This window comes from Eleutherodactylus coqui, chromosome 7 (assembly GCF_035609145.1).
Source record: "Eleutherodactylus coqui strain aEleCoq1 chromosome 7, aEleCoq1.hap1, whole genome shotgun sequence".
Taxonomy (NCBI): Eukaryota; Metazoa; Chordata; class Amphibia; order Anura; family Eleutherodactylidae; genus Eleutherodactylus; species Eleutherodactylus coqui.
The window spans coordinates 165,399,016-165,416,252 of NC_089843.1; the positions used below are offsets into that span (position 1 = coordinate 165,399,016).

The following is a 17,237-nucleotide window of genomic DNA, read 5'->3' on the forward strand; positions in this document are numbered from 1 at the left end:
TGAGCTCATATTTTCCTGTTTAACCCCTTGAGGACATGGCCTATTTTGGCATTGAGGACGCAACGATTTTGGGGGGACTTTTACCTCCACTTTTCAAAAGCCATAACTTTTTAATTTTTCCGTCGCTATGGCTGTATGAGGGCGTGGCAAACTGTAGTCTTTATAGGTGACGTTTTTGAATACATAAACTATATTGTAAAATGTTCATTTTTTTAATGATAGCAGGGAGAAAAAGCACATCAATTCTGCATTGCTTTTTTTTTTTTACAATATCAATCATGCAGCATAAATGACAATTAATTTTCCATGGACGGAGTTCTGTTAGGGCTTGTTTTTTGCGTGACGAGCTGTAGTTTTTATGGGTACCATTTTGGGATACATATGGCTTTTATGTTCACTTTTATTGTGTTTTTTGGGAGGCAAAATGAAAAAAATAAGCATTTTGCCTTAGTTTTTTTAAATACTTTTTGCCATGCAGGATAAAAAGTGTGTTCAATTTGTTGTAGGAGTCGTTACGGATACGACGATACCAAATATGTGTGATTTTTTTTAAAACTATTAAGGGGAAAAGCACAAAAAAGGGGTTTTAAACATTTTTTTCTACGCTATTTTTACGCTTTTCATATCCCTGTTGGGGATTTATACCATAGCTGCTTTGATCGCTATGATAAAGCATTGCAAGACTTCTGTCCTGCAATGCCTTATTGCTTGTATTAGCGATCACAGGCAATGGCAAAGCAGGATGCCTGTAGCTGGCGTCCTATTGCCATGGCAACCCATCGGCCCTCCGCGATTTCATCGTGAGAGCCCAATGACATCACAGAGGGAGTGCGCTTCCTCTGTGAACACTTTACATGCCGCAATCTACATGGATCGCAGCGTGTAAGGGGTTAACAGAGGGGGTCGCTGTCCCGATGCACCCCTGCTGTTGCAGCAGGAGGCTATCTATCGGTGACAGCCGGCTCCCGCTGCCAGATAGCACAGGATGTCTTCTGATCTCGCACTATCCCCAGGGTATAAGTGTATATCCTGTTGCGTTAAGTACACCGCAGCAAGTACATTTACGTCCTGTGGCGTTAAGGGGTTAAAACAATTTGGTTACCTGAGGCAGATCATAAAAGTGTTTTCACTCACAAGTGACATGGAGCATGCTGGTATAACCTGGGTATCTTCTGTTTATAATTATATATGTATAGCTGCATTAAGCTATACATCCTGTATGTAGTAATATGGACCATGCTGGTGTGAACTGGTATATCACTATACACAGGATGCATAGGTTATACCAGCTGTACATATATTATATTCAGGAGATACCCAGGTTAGGAATCCCTGCGGCTCAGTCTCTGGACAAAACCGAACAGACCCCATGGACTATAATGGGGTCCGTCGGCTTTCCATCCATATTTTGGAGGAAAAAAAGGCGCTGCATTCAATACTTTTTCTTCCAGTATTTTTAGCCACATCTGTAATGGACCCTCCAAACTTACACCAGCATTGTCAATATCACTGCATACAGAAGATTTATATGCATCTCCCTGTATATAATTATATGGACCATACTGGTATAACATGGGTATCTCCTGGATATAATGATATATGTACAGATGGTGTAAGTTATACATCTCCTGTATATAGTGATATGGAATATACTGGTATAACTTGGGTATCTCCTGTATATAATGATATATGTACAGTTGGTATAATTTATACATCTCCTGTATATAGTGATATGGACCATGCTGGTATAACCTAGGTATCTCCTGTATATAATTATATATGTACAGATGGTATAATTTATACATATTCTGTACATAGTGATATGGACCATGCTGGTATAACCTAGGTATCTCCTGTATATAATTATATATGTACAGATGGTATAATTTATACATATTCTGTACATAGTGATATGGACCATGCTGGTATAACCTAGGTATCTCCTGTATATAATTATATATGTACAGATGGTATAATTTATACATCTCCTGTATATAGTGATATGGACCATGTATCTCCTGTATATGATTGCACACTTTCCACAAAATTAAAAATTGCATCAAAACCCTGCATGCGGTTAAAAAAAACAAAACAAAAAACATGTATGTATTGTTTAAATCTACACGCGGTTTTTAATAGTGTATGCAATTTCATAAATATGCAACAAAAAACATGACCACAGCCCAATGCCGGATTCACATGGCTGTAAGCGTAAAATGCTGTATTAGTCATGTAGCGTTTTACAACTGTGGAGCTGCTGGTGACCCGGCCTATCGCAGTGTATGAGAGCAAAATTGTACTGCACATGACAGCGTATTGCACATACGCTTCACCTGTTTTGTTTTTTTGGGGGTGGGGGTGTGTGATATTTCCTGCACCATCGCTTCGCAATGGCGCATATATACGCCTCACATATGCAATGTAATTGGATAGGGGCGGCGTTGATTACATACCCATAGAGAACAATGGGCTCTCTCACGCGTAACATGCTGCCAAGCAGGACACGCTGCGTTATTTTCTTGTTCTCGCGCATTACACAATTCTTACTTGCAAATGTGAGTGGGACTGCGTATGGCAATGTATATGATTGCCTGTAAATTACTAATAGATCATAGACTGAACATGAGTCAACAATGTGATGCAGCAGCCAAAAAGGCAAACAGAATTCTGGGACATATTAAAGGGGTTGTCCCGCGCCGAAACGTTTTTTTTTTTTTCAATGGCCCCCCCGTTCGGCGCGAGACAAACCCGATGCAGGGATTTAAAAAAAAAAACAGATAGTACTTACCCGAATCCCCGCGGTCCGGCGTCTTCATACTTACCTTGTGAAGATGGCTGCCGGGATCTTCACCCTCGGTGGACCGCAGGGCTTCTGTGCGGTCCATTGCCGATTCCAGCCTCCTGATTGGCTGGAATCGGCACACGTGACGGGGCGGAGCTACGAGGAGCCGCTCTCCGGCACGAGCGGCCCCATTCAACAAAGGAGAAGACCGGACTGCGCAAGCGCGTCTAATTGGGCGATTAGACGCTGAAGATTAGACGGCACCATGGAGACGAGGACGCTAGCAACGGAACAGGTAAGTGAATAACTTCTGTATGGCTCATAATTAATGCACAATGTATATTACAAAGTGCATTAATATGGCCATACAGAAGTGCTTACCCCCACTTTGTTTCACGGGACAACCCCTTTAAGAGAAGCATATAGTCTAAATCATGTGAGGTAATTATCCCCCTCTACTCTTCCTTAGTCAGACCTCATCTGGAATACTGTGTCCAGTTCTGGGCACCCCACTTTAAAAAAGACATAGACAAACTGGAGCAAGTTTAGAGAAGAGTTACCAAGATGGTGAGAGGTCTGCAAATCATGTCCTATGAAGAACAGCTAAAGGATCTGGGAATGTTTAGCTTACAAATATCTGAAGGGCTGTCACACTGCAGAGGGATCAGCCCTATTCTCATTTGCACAAGGAAAGACTAGAAACAATGGGATGAAACTGAAAGGGAGGAGACACAGATTAGATATTAGAAAACACTTTCTGACAGTGAGGGTGATCAATGAGTGGTACAGGTTACCACAGGAGGTGGCGAGTTCTCCTTCAATGGAAGTGTTCAAACAAAGTCTGGACAGGTATCTGTGTGGAATGATTTAGTAAATCCTGCATTAAGCAGGGGGTTGGACCAGATGACCCTGGAGGTCCCCTACAACTCTACATTTCTATGATTTTACCACATATCACACGCACGTATAGCACATATGTAATACGTGGTAACTGCCGCATCCCAGAGGCCACCTAGACACAAGGCCCACACTGAGGAGCTCACGGGGTAAAGTTGGCACTTGTCAAGGTTGCTCTACCAGACTCCTCCTCAGAGGGCTGCACGCAACCTCGGCCAAGACACCGCTGGGCCTCTTCCAGCAACGCTGAGACAGCGATTACCTGTATACGTGTGGTGGACTGTAGATTTGTCACACGTGACGCCACCGCTCCTTCTCACTGTAGCTTGTACCCGGCGGTTAAATGAAGAGAGTCCACACAGACAGTTGAAACTTGATAATTGAGTCACTGGGAACGGGCAATGACCAATGAACTTTACTGGAAGCTTGTCAGAGTACAACATTACACATGCCAGTGCAGGAAAGACAGAGAATGTAAGGTCAGGGAGGAGACAGGATGAAACCGGACCTACAGTCCATGTTATCTGTATGGTACCGCTCCTGGAAGGGGGTAGGAACACTCCACAGTCACTCACTTAGTATTTGCAAGCAGCACTGCACAGCGGACTCCTCACTTCAGTCGCTCCTCAGAGGTGGTTCCTGGCATGGAAGGCCTCAGGATACCTCTCCTCTTCCTCCATCGCTTCACCACATGAGGGTTGAAGGTACCCCCATGTGGCAGGCCGGTACTCTACTCCACAATCAACCGTAGAAGATGATCAAAGACCCTTTCCCGCTCTCAGACACTCACATTTAGGCCGCCTGCAGACGAGCGGGTCGGATCCGGCGGCGAGAATTCTCGCCGCGGGACCCGACCCGAGCGCCTGCAGAGACGAGCGCGTACTCACCCGCGCCCGGCGGCCCCCGGCTCTTTCATGTGCCGGCTGCTGGGCAGCCGGCGCATGCGCAGACCGGAGCCGGCGGCTGCGTGAGTGACGTTTCTATGCGAGGCTCTGCGAGCCCCACACAAAAATAGGACATGCCGCGGTTTGTTTGCCGCGCGAGATTTCGCGCGGCCAAACCGCGGCCGTCTGCATAAGAGTGCGTATTGTAATGCACTCCTATGCAGGCTTTGAGCGGCGGAAATCCCGCGGGAAATCCCGCCGTGGGATTTCCACCCATGTGCAGGGCGGCCTTAGGGTCTAACATACCACATGACAGGACATAAATTGATACTTTTCCAAACATGTCCATGCCACTTTCAGACATTAACCTCTCACTTGCTGCAGCTGTGCAATACACATAACAAGAGACTAGACAGTTTGCACAGTGCATCAACACAAAAGACATGACATGTATGACAATTATGGAGGGGCCAGAAATATAGACTTCGGGCCACTACAGTAACCATACGCTCATGTTAGCCCGTCTTAAGGGGCTACAAACAAATTTTTACGCAAAAGGTTGAAAGGGGAAGAGGGGGGGGGGGGGGTCCTGAGCTGAACTTTTGCACCTGGGCTCCTAAACTTTTAGTTTTGCCCTTAATTACAATACCAAAGTTTTACTATAGCTTTTGTTTTTGTTGTCATATTGTGAGAATCATCACTTCTTTTTCTGTAGACTGTTGGGAGAACACAAGCCCCCGCACGTGCTCCCATGCACCCCCACATGGTTAACTAGCATTCTACCATTAACTCCATTACACTTCTACAATATCCAATGTGCCTCTCGAATCCCTCTCCCCCAGCTCCCCATTTGTCTCCTGCTCCCCACCCTAGACACGCGCCGCCACACAGTGCTAACAAGCATTTCACCATTCAGTGCACCTCCACATAACATCTTAATAGCTGCACCAACCGTACGCCCCCTGTGGACTCCATAGGCATCCCACAGCCTCCATTTGCAGTTATGGCGCTCCTGCGACGGGTCCCGAGACGTCCGAGATGTACTTTTTAGACTTACCGGCTCCCCATTCCGGCACCTGTGGAGGTCGGTGCAGTTGGACTCATCTCTGCAGCCTGTGTGCACACTCCACTGTGTGCGAGAGCACAACCTGCCGAGATGGGTGCTGCGTTGTCCCTGCGACTTCCAAGGAATGAGGGGCAATAAAAATGACATCTCTGGACTCCTCGAAACCTGCCCTACAAGCACCATAACTTAACTTATGGTGCTCATAAGTGTTGACACGATCACTATGTGCTGCCCCCCCATAAGCATCTCATTCACCCACGTACATTTAATTCACACGTCACTATTTGCCTCCTGTGGCCCCCACGAGCATCACACAGCCCTACGTGTATTTAAAGGGGGATTCTGGGCTTTTACAACCAATGACCTATTCTCTCGGTAGTTCATCAGTAGTTGATTGGTGGAGATCCAATGCTTGGGATCCCCTGCGATCATCCGGCCTGTGCAGCGGAGCCGGATGTGGGTATCAGGGGTTAAGGGGGTATGTGTACAAGCCCATTACAATAAGCGCGAGCACCAGAGGGCTAGTCCTGACAAGCAGGAAGTGTAAGGCCACTCTCACACAGCCTGCTTCTTACCGTGATTAGTGCGTGTTTCAGGCGCCGTGCTGGACACAGTGCAACACCTTTCTAACGACACGATTTTTGAGCGCTGCTTATTTTCAGGCGTTTTAGCGTTTTTTAACGCACCTCAGCACAATGCATGGGTGCGTTACAAAACGCTGTCAGACACAGTAGAATGCGTTCAAAACTATGTGCAAAAAGCACTGTAAACCGCTGCGATTCCGAATGCGGTGTTTTGGCAACGCAGTGTGAGAGTGGCCCAATAGGGGTGCAGTGCGATGAGAGTGATGCTGGCTAGTACACTTATCCCCCTGACCCCTAGACGTCCGGCCCCGCTGCACTGATAGGGGGATGATCAGCTGATCAATGGGTATCCTGAGTGGCAGACCCCTGACAATCTACCAAAGGATAGGTCATCGGCTGTACATGCCTGGAATCCCCCCTGTAGTATCACACAGCTCCCCCTTCACCTCCAGATACTCATCATATGCCCCATAACCCCTACGATATGCATCTGCTGGAAAGCCCAGCGCTGCTAGTCATGTGACTGCAGAAAAGTCACCTGACCTTCTGACGTCAGCAGGTCCTTACGGAATATATGATGGAGCCGTTACTGCTTTTCAATATGGTCGTAACGTTGACCGCTTCGTCCTCCTCACACACTACTTCCGTTGCCCTCCTTCCCCTCTTGATCCCTCTGCAACAGCAGCTTATAATAGGATCTTTCTCTTCTTTCCCTTCCATAGAACGGAATTCGTATTAAGCTCCTCCCCTCTAGTCCGGCCATGTGACCTCAAGACCACGTGACGGTTACGTCGTCAGATCTTTCTTCAAAAATCAGGAGCCAATCCATCCTCGCCTCTACGTGACGTCACTAGGAGGTTGACCAATCTGCGTGTTGGACGAGGGAAATTCAAATTTGTAGCTGAAGCCGGTGGACAGAGAAGCAGGCGGAGGAGAATCGGCAGGGACATGGCGGAGGGAGACGCCGTCAAAGTGTGTGTGCGGGTCCGCCCGCTCATCCACAGGTAATGTCTCCGGCACAGAGACGTGTGTAATATACTGCGAGGCTCCAACGGTGATTGCGGCTCCCACTACAGGGCCCCCAGTAGTAATGGTACAGCAGGGCACTAGAGCCTCTATGCCCGCCCGTATCACATCTTGTATCCAAGCTAGAGGTGGTACAACAGGGTACTAGAGCCTCCATACCTGCCTGTATCACATCTTGTATCCAAGCTAGAGGCGGTACAACAAGGTACTGGAGCCTCCATGCCCACCTGTATCACATCTTGTATCCAAGCTAGAGGTGGTACAACAGGGTACTAGAGCCTCCATGCCCACCTGTATCACATCTTGTATCCAAGCTAGAGGTGGTACAACAGGGTACTGGAGCCTCCATGCCCACCCGTATCACATCTTGTATCCAAGCTAGAGGTGGTACAACAGGGTACTGGAGCCTCCATGCCCACCCGTATCACATCTTGTATCCAAGCTAGAGGTGGTACAACAGGGTACTGGAGCCTCCATGCCCACCTGTATCACATCTTGTATCCAAGCTAGAGGTGGTACAACAGGGTACTGGAGCCTCCATGCCCACCTGTATCACATCTTGTATACAAGCTAGAGGTGGTACAACAGGGTACTAGAGCCTCCATGCCCGCCCGTATCACATCTTGTATCCAAGCTAGAGGTGGTACAACAGGGTACTAGAGCATCCATGCCCGCCCGTATCACATCTTGTATCCCAAGCTAGAGGTGGTACAACAGGGTACTGGAGCCTCCATGCCCGCCCGTATCACATCTTGTATCCAAGCTAGAGGTGGTACAACAGGGTACTAGAGCATCCATGCCCGCCCGTATCACATCTTGTATCCCAAGCTAGAGGTGGTACAACAGGGTACTAGAGCCTCCATGCCAGCCTGTATCACATCTTGTATCCAGGATAAAGGCAGCCCAACAGGGTTTGCTGGGACGTAAGCTTACATTATGGGGTGCGAGGGAAGTGAAGTCCTCTTACTCTGGCGGGTCACCAGGCACAAGTGTCCCTACGAATGCCCGTTCACCTGAACACCGGGCTGTGGAATAGGAGGACTGGTCAGCCGACTAACCAACGCTCATTCGTTGGCTGATTTTGTCATTTGGGTGAGTATGAAGATTCTGGCTGCTCGGCTGTGTATCCCCCTATGTAAATGAACGGGATGATGACAGCTGGATGGGGTCTAATAGTGGGTGGTCCTCCGATCAGTGCCAGTGCTGGCCGACATGCCTGTCAGTCAGTGGTCTTCAGCACAGACAGGTTATAATCTAGGTGGTCACGGCGTATGCATGGGACTTGGGTGACTGGTGTGGGAGATCTCCTCCACCTCAGGGATGGGGTGGCTGGATGTGGCAGGGACTTCTGAATGCTTTTACTTCACCCACTGATTGAGGCTTATTTGGCTGCTGGTGAATATTTGTCGCTGCGTCTTTTATGTTTAATAGAAAAAAATCTAGAGAGAATTTTGAATAATTAACCCTTTCCAATCCACTGTCTGACGTCTGAAGACATTCTGATTGAAGGCTGTACAGCTCCGATGTCGAAAGACGTCCGGCAGGGTATTCTTACTGTAGATTACTGGCCCCTCTGTTGTCAGCTGTCTCTCCAGCATGTCCAATACCGCAGTACTGGCTCTATCCAGCAGATGGCGTCATTCTGTAATGGCAAAAAGAGAAAGCCTTCTAGGAAACTCTGAATCCAAAATTGGATTGTAAAGGGTTAACATTTTAAACTACATTTTCTGTTTTTAAGACAGTTGTATCACAAAAAGTCAATAAGTAACATTTTACCCTGTGTGTACTTTGTTAGTAGTTCTTGTTGTTGTTTTTTTGTTTGTTTCCTTTAAAGACGTTTGAAAACTAATAAGTTGAGCAGCAGTTCTACAAATCTTGAAGAAAACTTCCATAATTCACTTTAATAGGAACCAGCTTTGTCGTGGCTTTCAAAGGAACCTGTACCTCCCAAGGGCACCATAAACTAAGCTATGCTGCCGTTGGGGGAGCTGACTGAGTCCGGTGATGGACTGTTTAATCTTAAAGGGGTTGTCCCGCGCCTAAACGGTTTTTTTTTTTGCATAGGCCCCCCGTTCAGCGCAGGACAAACCCAAGGGATGTGTTGAAATAAAAAAAAAAAATTTTTTTACTTACCCGAATCCCCTCTCTGCAACTTCTTCCTTCTTTTCCTCCAAGATGGCCACCGGGATCTTCACCCACGATGCACCGTGGGTCTTCTTCCATGGTGCATCGTGGGCTCTGTGCGGTCCATTGCCGATTCCAGCCTCCTGATTGGCTGGAATCGGCACACGTGATGGGGTGGAGCTACGCGATGACGCGTAGAAGGGGGCGGAGCCAGAACACCGCTCGTGCCCGTACCGACCAGAAGGGAGAAGACCCTTCTGCGCAAGCGTGTCCAATCGGGCGATTAGACGCTGAAATTAGCCGGCACCATGGAGACGGGGACGCCAGCGCAGGGAAGGTGAGTGAATAACTTCTGTATGGCACATATTTAATGCACGATGTACATTACAAAGTGCATTAATATGGCCATACAGAAGTGCTGAACCCCACTTGCTTTCGCGGGACAACCCCTTTAACCCCCTGACTCCTGCGCGGTCACCTGCTGAAGATTGCACGGCAGCCGGAAAGCTGACTTTTTTTTTTCTGCTGTCCACAAGCGCTCTCATAGACTTGAAAAATAGTATTTAAGAAGTAAAATCTGTCTTCACTAACGCCGACTCCTCTAACCTGCAGGGAACAAGGAGAACAAGTAAATGTCTTGTGGCAGGCCAACAATAACGTTATATCTCAAGTTGACGGCTCAAGATCTTTCACTTTCGGTAAGCATTCATAACTCCTTACATCTGGTTACTTGGTGCTTCCGAGGCGGCTGTACGCGTGCAGATAGATCGCAGCGGGTGAACGCGGTCGGCCCTCCGACTCAGTTTGTGCCACTGTTGGAGCAAAGCGGGTCAAATCTTTAATATTGAGTCGCTGCAACAAGATGTCAGCTACATGGTTATGTATTGGGGACTCTTTATTCTTCTTGAGCTGACCGTATAAGGCATGGATGGGCCGTGTTCTACCATAGTCTTGGTAACCGGATGGCACCTTGTAATCTCATCGCTGGGGGTTCAGGACCCCCGAACAACAATGTGTGCATTTAGATGCTGCCATCAGAATTGACGGTTGTATTTAGAGCTTTAACAGCCGTGGCGACATCAGCGCTGATCGCAGGTGTTGTGGACGGTGTCCATTGCTATCAGCCAGCACCTGCCTTCTGTGGAGTCTGATTTGGCTTATGATCCCACGCCACATAAACCCCACACAACCAGGATGTAACTGGGGGTCCGATGGTGTTATGGGTTAATAATCACTGTGTACGACCCACATAAGTGATGCTGTCAGATGAGAAGCGAAGCTCTATAATATGTTTATAACACACTAGGTCATGTATCCGTGCAGCTGTTATACGATACTAGGGGATATAACTGTGTGTAATATGTTATTAAGGGATATATCTGTGTTATATGATACTAGGGGATAAATCTGTGCTTTATGATACTAGGGGGTATATCAGTGCGTTGTTTTATGATACTAGGGGGTATATCTCGGTGCGTTGTTTTATGATACTAGGGGGTATATCTCGGTGCGTTGTTTTATGATACTAGGGGGTATATCTCGGCGCGTTGTTTTATGATACTAGGGGGTATATCTCGGCGCGTTGTTTTATGATACTAGGGGGTATATCTCGGTGCGTTGTTTTATGATACTAGGGGATATATCTCGGCGCGTTGTTTTATGATACTAGGGGGTATATCTCGGCGCGTTGTTTTATGATACTAGGGGGTATATCAGTGCGTTGTTTTATGATACTAGGGGGTATATCTCGGCACGTTGTTTTATGATACTAGGGGGTATATCTCGGCGCGTTGTTTTATGATACTAGGGGGTATATCTCGGCACGTTGTTTTATGATACTAGGGGGTATATCTCGGCGCGTTGTTTTATGATACTAGGGGGTATATCTCGGCGCGTTGTTTTATGATACTAGGGGGTATATCTCGGCGCGTTGTTTTATGATACTAGGGGGTATATCTCGGCGCGTTGTTTTATGATACTAGGGGGTATATCTCGGCGCGTTGTTTTATGATACTAGGGGGTATATCTCGGCGCGTTGTTTTATGATACTAGGGGGTATATCTCGGCGCGTTGTTTTATGATACTAGGGGGTATATCTCGGCGCGTTGTTTTATGATACTAGGGGGTATATCTCGGCGCGTTGTTTTATGATACTAGGGGGTATATCTCGGCGCGTTGTTTTATGATACTAGGGGGTATATCTCGGCGCGTTGTTTTATGATACTAGGGGGTATATCTCGGCGCGTTGTTTTATGATACTAGGGGGTATATCTCGGCGCGTTGTTTTATGATACTAGGGGGTATATCTCGGCGCGTTGTTTTATGATACTAGGGGGTATATCTCGGCGCGTTGTTTTATGATACTAGGGGGTATATCTCGGCGCGTTGTTTTATGATACTAGGGGGTATATCTCGGCGCGTTGTTTTATGATACTAGGGGGTATATCTCGGCGCGTTGTTTTATGATACTAGGGGGTATATCTCGGCGCGTTGTTTTATGATACTAGGGGGTATATCTCGGCGCGTTGTTTTATGATACTAGGGGATATATCTCGGCGCGTTGTTTTATGATACTAGGGGGTATATCTCGGCGCGTTTTATGATACTAGGGGGTATATCTCGGCGCGTTGTTTTATGATACTAGGGGGTATATCTCGGCGCGTTGTTTTATGATACTAGGGGGTATATCTCGGCGCGTTGTTTTATGATACTAGGGGGTATATCTCGGCGCGGCTGTTGGGTGATACTAGGGGGTATATCTCGGCGCGGCTGTTGGGTGATACTAGGGGGTATATCTCGGCGCGGCTGTTGGGTGATACTAGGGGTATATCTCGGCACGGCTGTTGGGTGATACCAGGGGTTAGATCTGTGCAATTTTGTGATTAGCAGTCCTGGAATCTACAAAGTGGGCTACAAAAATGAGCCCAGCACCGCACTGTTAGGAAAGATGTCCAAAAGAGAATCTGTGTTGCCCATAGCAACCAATCACAGCACAGCCTTCATGGTACCTCAGCTGTGTAAGAAATGAAAGCTGCGCTGTGATTGGTTGCTATTGGTAATAAAATTACCAAAAGTCTGAGGGGTTTTTTTTTTTTTTTTTTATTCTGCCAGTATTCATTGCCTGGTGCTGGAGAACGCTCATGCAAAATTTTACTCAAATCGGACCAGAACTAAGGATTTGTGTACAACACAGGTTTCACGTTTTCCATATAAGATTAAGGACTGGTTTTGGACGGGCCCACTTTATACCCTAATGACCGTCTCATTCCAGGAGCCAGAACTTTTAAACATGTTTCTGTTGACATGGCGTATGGGGGCTCGTTGTTGTTTTTCCCTGGATGAGTTGTATCTCTTAATGGCATCATTTTGGGGCGCATTTAATGTATTGTAATGGAGGCTCAGTACAGCGGTTTTAGCGGGCGCTCTAAACGCTCTAGAAACCGCCTGTGAGAGCGGCCTTAGGGGTACTGCCGCTGGCTAGGCAGGAAAATGACACAATGGCCCCTACGTACAGCTGCCGGAGCAGCGGGAATCGGCAGTAGGTGAGTTACAGGCTGTTTTGTGCGGTTTTTCTACATGGCCAGCTGGTTTAAAACTTGTATTAACTTTTTAAAGTTTCTTCCTTTTTATTTGTACCTGTCTTTTATAGATCGTGTCTTTCCGTTGCATGAAACAACGGCTGAAGTTTACCGAGATGCAGCCGTTCCCATCATTCGTTCTGTTCTCCAGGGGTACAACGGTGAGGGTCTTGGGAATTCGCCAGCAATGAGTTAACTTTCAGTAACTTTCAGTATGTTGGAACTTTGTGTTTGAGGCTTTATTTTCACCATTAGGCACAATCTTTGCATACGGGCAGACGTCATCTGGGAAAACCTTCACTATGATGGGTACGAAAGACAACCCGGGAATCATTTCTCTAGCAATTCAGGAGGTGTTCAGAATCATTCAGGAGGTAGGTTTATGTACCTGCTATGTTATACACTCTGGCCAATACAGGGGCATCCAAAGAGCAGTCACATCTATTACCTCCATATTCCCCACGTCCCTCTTCCCACACGGACTTCAAATCCCATGCTGGATATTGATTCAAACTAATAGCTTGCTTGAAGGTTTTGGAATCTATTGAGTTCACCGTGAGAATATACCCTCAGGCTGCATGCACTTTGTGGTGTGTTTAAAGTTGTACCCGAGAGGCTTGGGTGCAGCTCTCATTAGACACCGCACGGATAAAAGCCCACGTGCTGTTCGATGATCGTAGAGGCAACTCATTGATGTACATTGGCATGTCCTATTTCACGTCCATAGTACAGACAGGAATAGGACCTGCCATGAGGGTTTTTAAAAGAAAACAAAAATCCACCTATGTCATTGGGGACATGGCTGAGGACCATGTGTACAGCTACTGCTACTAGAGGTGGACACTAAGCAAAAGTGTTGGCTCCTCCTACCAGCTATACTTCTCCTGCAAACACCGAGCTAATTGATTTTTAGGTTGGTGTCTGTGGGAGGCGGATCTCTTCCTTCGTCGGTTTTTAACTGGCGCTTTTTTTCTGGATTGGCAATGCAGGTCTGGCAAGAGACCCTCTCAAAACCAGAAAAAGTCCAACACTTGTTACAATAAAGAGGAGTTGTGACGATTCTATAAAAGTATGACAGTTCCCATCAGCACAGTAAGATGCCATTGCATTTCAAAGCGACTAAAGTGTTCTTAATCACAAGCCATAAATAAAGGCACCCTCTCAGGCTATCATGTCTGCCCAGGACTGGGGAGGGGCTTCTCTTCCTCCCCTCCAATCAGGGCCTTGAGCACCTTATCGCTGCGGTCCTCCACCTTACCTCCCTGTTCCTTTTCGTTCCTGTGCTCGCCCTATGCCGTGCCCACCTCCAGTTGAGGTGTATGTCCTGGTAGGCATATAATTGGTTGTGTGCTGTCTGGATTGGAGGGCTCCAAGGTCTCCTGCACAAATATGCTAGTGTGCAGAGGGCCTTAGAGAGCGCAGAGTGTAGCGCATTGATGACTTTATGTATGTAACATTATATAATCTTTACTTTCTTAAGGACCCTACTAGAGAGTTCTTGTTGCGTGTCTCTTATATGGAAATTTACAATGAAACGGTCACAGATCTTCTGTGTGATGACCGACGAAGGAAACCTTTGGACGTAAGAGAAGATATTAATGTAAGTGGAAACTTAAAATCTTTTGCCTACCCTTCTAGAAGCTAAACTTTTGGATGTATTTAACTCCTTAGGGACATGGCCTATTTTGACTGTTTTTTGGCGGGGGATTTTCATCTCCGCTTTTCAAAAGCCATTATTTTTTTATTTTTCTGTCGATATGGCCGTATATAAGGGCTTGTTTTTTTGCATGGCAAACTATAGTTTTTATTGGTAGCATTTTTGGGTGCATATAATGTATTATAAAAAGTGCGAGAAAACATTAATTATGCCATTATGTTTTTTATTTCTACTTTTCTCTACAGCCGCAATCGCACAGCATAAATGACACTACATTTTTTTTTTCTGCGGGTCAGTACGATTGCGATACTAAAAATATAATTTCTTTTAGGTTTCTCCACTTTTGCCCAATAAAACTTTTTTTTTGGAAACTATAATTATTATTACATCGTTCCATTCAAAGTTGCATGCCTTTTTCTTTTTTTTTTCCTCTTTTGGGTCACGAGCTGTAAGAATTTCACCTTTTTTTGCATAGTTTGTTGTGCAGGATTTTCTTAGATTTGGAAAAAAAATTCATACAAATATGGGAAAATTAGCAAAAGTTTTTTTTCTAAACGTGTTTTTTACACTTTTTTTTTCTTGTTTCTTACACTCTGTCTCTGTAGGGGAATTGATGCTTAACCACTATGATCGTTCTAGTAAGGCATTGCAGGACTTCTGTACTGTAATGCCTTATCGCTTGTAATAGCAATCATGGGCAATGGGAAAGCAGGACGCCAGTATCTCACGCCCTGTTACCATGACAGCCCATATGTGTTCCACGATTACATCGCAGAGGTTCGATGACAACACAGAGGGAGTGCCCTCCCTATGTGAATCCTTTACATACCGTGATCTACATAGTCATTGTCCTTGTGTACCCCTGCTGTTGTAGCGGGAGGCCAGCTATCTGTAACTCCTGATCCCGCACCATCCATAGGCTTACGTCCTGTTGCGTTAAGGGGTTAAAACCAGTCTACTTAGTGTTGTGTCCATAAAATTGCTAAAACCTTTTTTTTTTTTGTTTTCTTTGCAGCGTAATGTATACGTCGCCGACTTGACTGACGAACTCGTCATGACTCCAGAGCATGTTATGCAATGGATCAAAAGAGGCGAGAGTAAGTCTTTCATTGCTTGTTAGTATTGCGGTGCATGGCACCATGGGTATAGAGCCTTCCACAATGAGGCTGACACTGGGTAGAGAAGCGGTTTGCCCCTTGTATGCAGGTTTATATCCCCCCTACAGGACCAGGCTAGTTGGCTTTTATCTCTTACTTGGTGCATCTTAACCAAACACTGAACGTCATGTTGTACGTGGGCTTTTAAAGGGAGTTTGTCATCTACTTTTAGCCCTATAAGCTAAGTTTATGGACTTAAAGTTGGTCAGCCGTGGGGTCCGGGGATGTAAGTTTTAGACCTTACTCCCTGGCTGTGAGTGCTGAATGTATTACATTGCTAAGTAGTCCGCCCATCTTTAAAGGGGTTGTCCCGCAGCAGCAAGTGGGTCTATACACTTCTGTATGGCCATAATAATGCACTTTGTAATGTACATTGTGCATTAAATATGAGCCATACAGAAGTTATCAAAAGTTTTATACTTACCTGCTCCGTTGCTGGCGTCCTCGTCTCCATGGTGCCGACTAATTTTCGGCCTCCGATGGCCAAATTAGCCGCGCTTGCGCAGTCCGGGTCTTCTGCTGTCTTCAATGGGGCCGCTCGTGCAGAATGCCGGCTCCGTGTAGCTCCGCCCCGTCACGTGCCGATTCCAGCCAATCAGGAGGCTGGAATCGGCAATGGACCGCACAGAAGCCCTGCGGTCCACAGAGAGACAGGATCCCGGCGGCCATCTTCAGCAGGTGAGTGACGCCGGGATTCGGGTAAGTACTACCCGGTGTGTTTTTTTAACCCCTGCATCGGGGTTGTCTCGTGCCGAACGGGGGGGGGGGGGGGGGGGTTAAAAAAAAACAAAAAAAAAACCCGTTTCGGCGCGGGACAACCCCTTTAAGTTAAAGCGCACTGCTCAATGCATTCAGCGGTGGCTTTCAGTGCTCACACCGGGGAAGATAAAACTTTACATCCCCAGACTCAACGGGTCAGTTACTTCAGGCCCATAAACTAAACTTATAGGGCTAATACTAGGGAACACTCCCTTTTTAAATGACCATTGCATATTAAGAACTGGGAACACCAGTGATACCCTCATAAACACACGGGGATACAAATCACATGGTCCTGTCTGTGGGCAGTAGAACACTGCAGACTTTGAATTTACCATGAAGAGTAGTAGAATATTCTATGTTAACCATATTCATCACTTTCCAAGCAGTTCGGTAGGTTTCAAAATATTCACTGTTCCCTTCTATGTTGCAGAAAACCGGCATTACGGAGAGACAAAAATGAATGATCGCAGCAGCCGCTCTCATGCTATATTCAGAATGGTAAGTGATTTTGTATTTTTATTTTTTTTTTGGTGGGGGCGGGGTCGTTCTTTTTTTAGTGTGTCTTAACAAACATTTGTCTGAGTAGATTATTGAAAGCCGTGAGAGGATTGAATCAGGAAATGCAGAGAACTGTGATGGAGCCGTTATGGTATCTCATCTGGTAAGTAATATCCCCATTTTTAAACCTAATATGATAAGGATGTTTCTGGAAAGTCTAAA

General features: G+C 46.3%; 1 pseudogene; it reads left to right on the top strand.

Moving 5' to 3' along the window:
• Positions 1 to 7,016: 7,016 nt before the first annotated feature.
• LOC136572917 (centromere-associated protein E-like) overlaps positions 7,017 to 17,237 on the top strand; it is a 72,724-nt pseudogene continuing 62,503 nt past the window's right edge.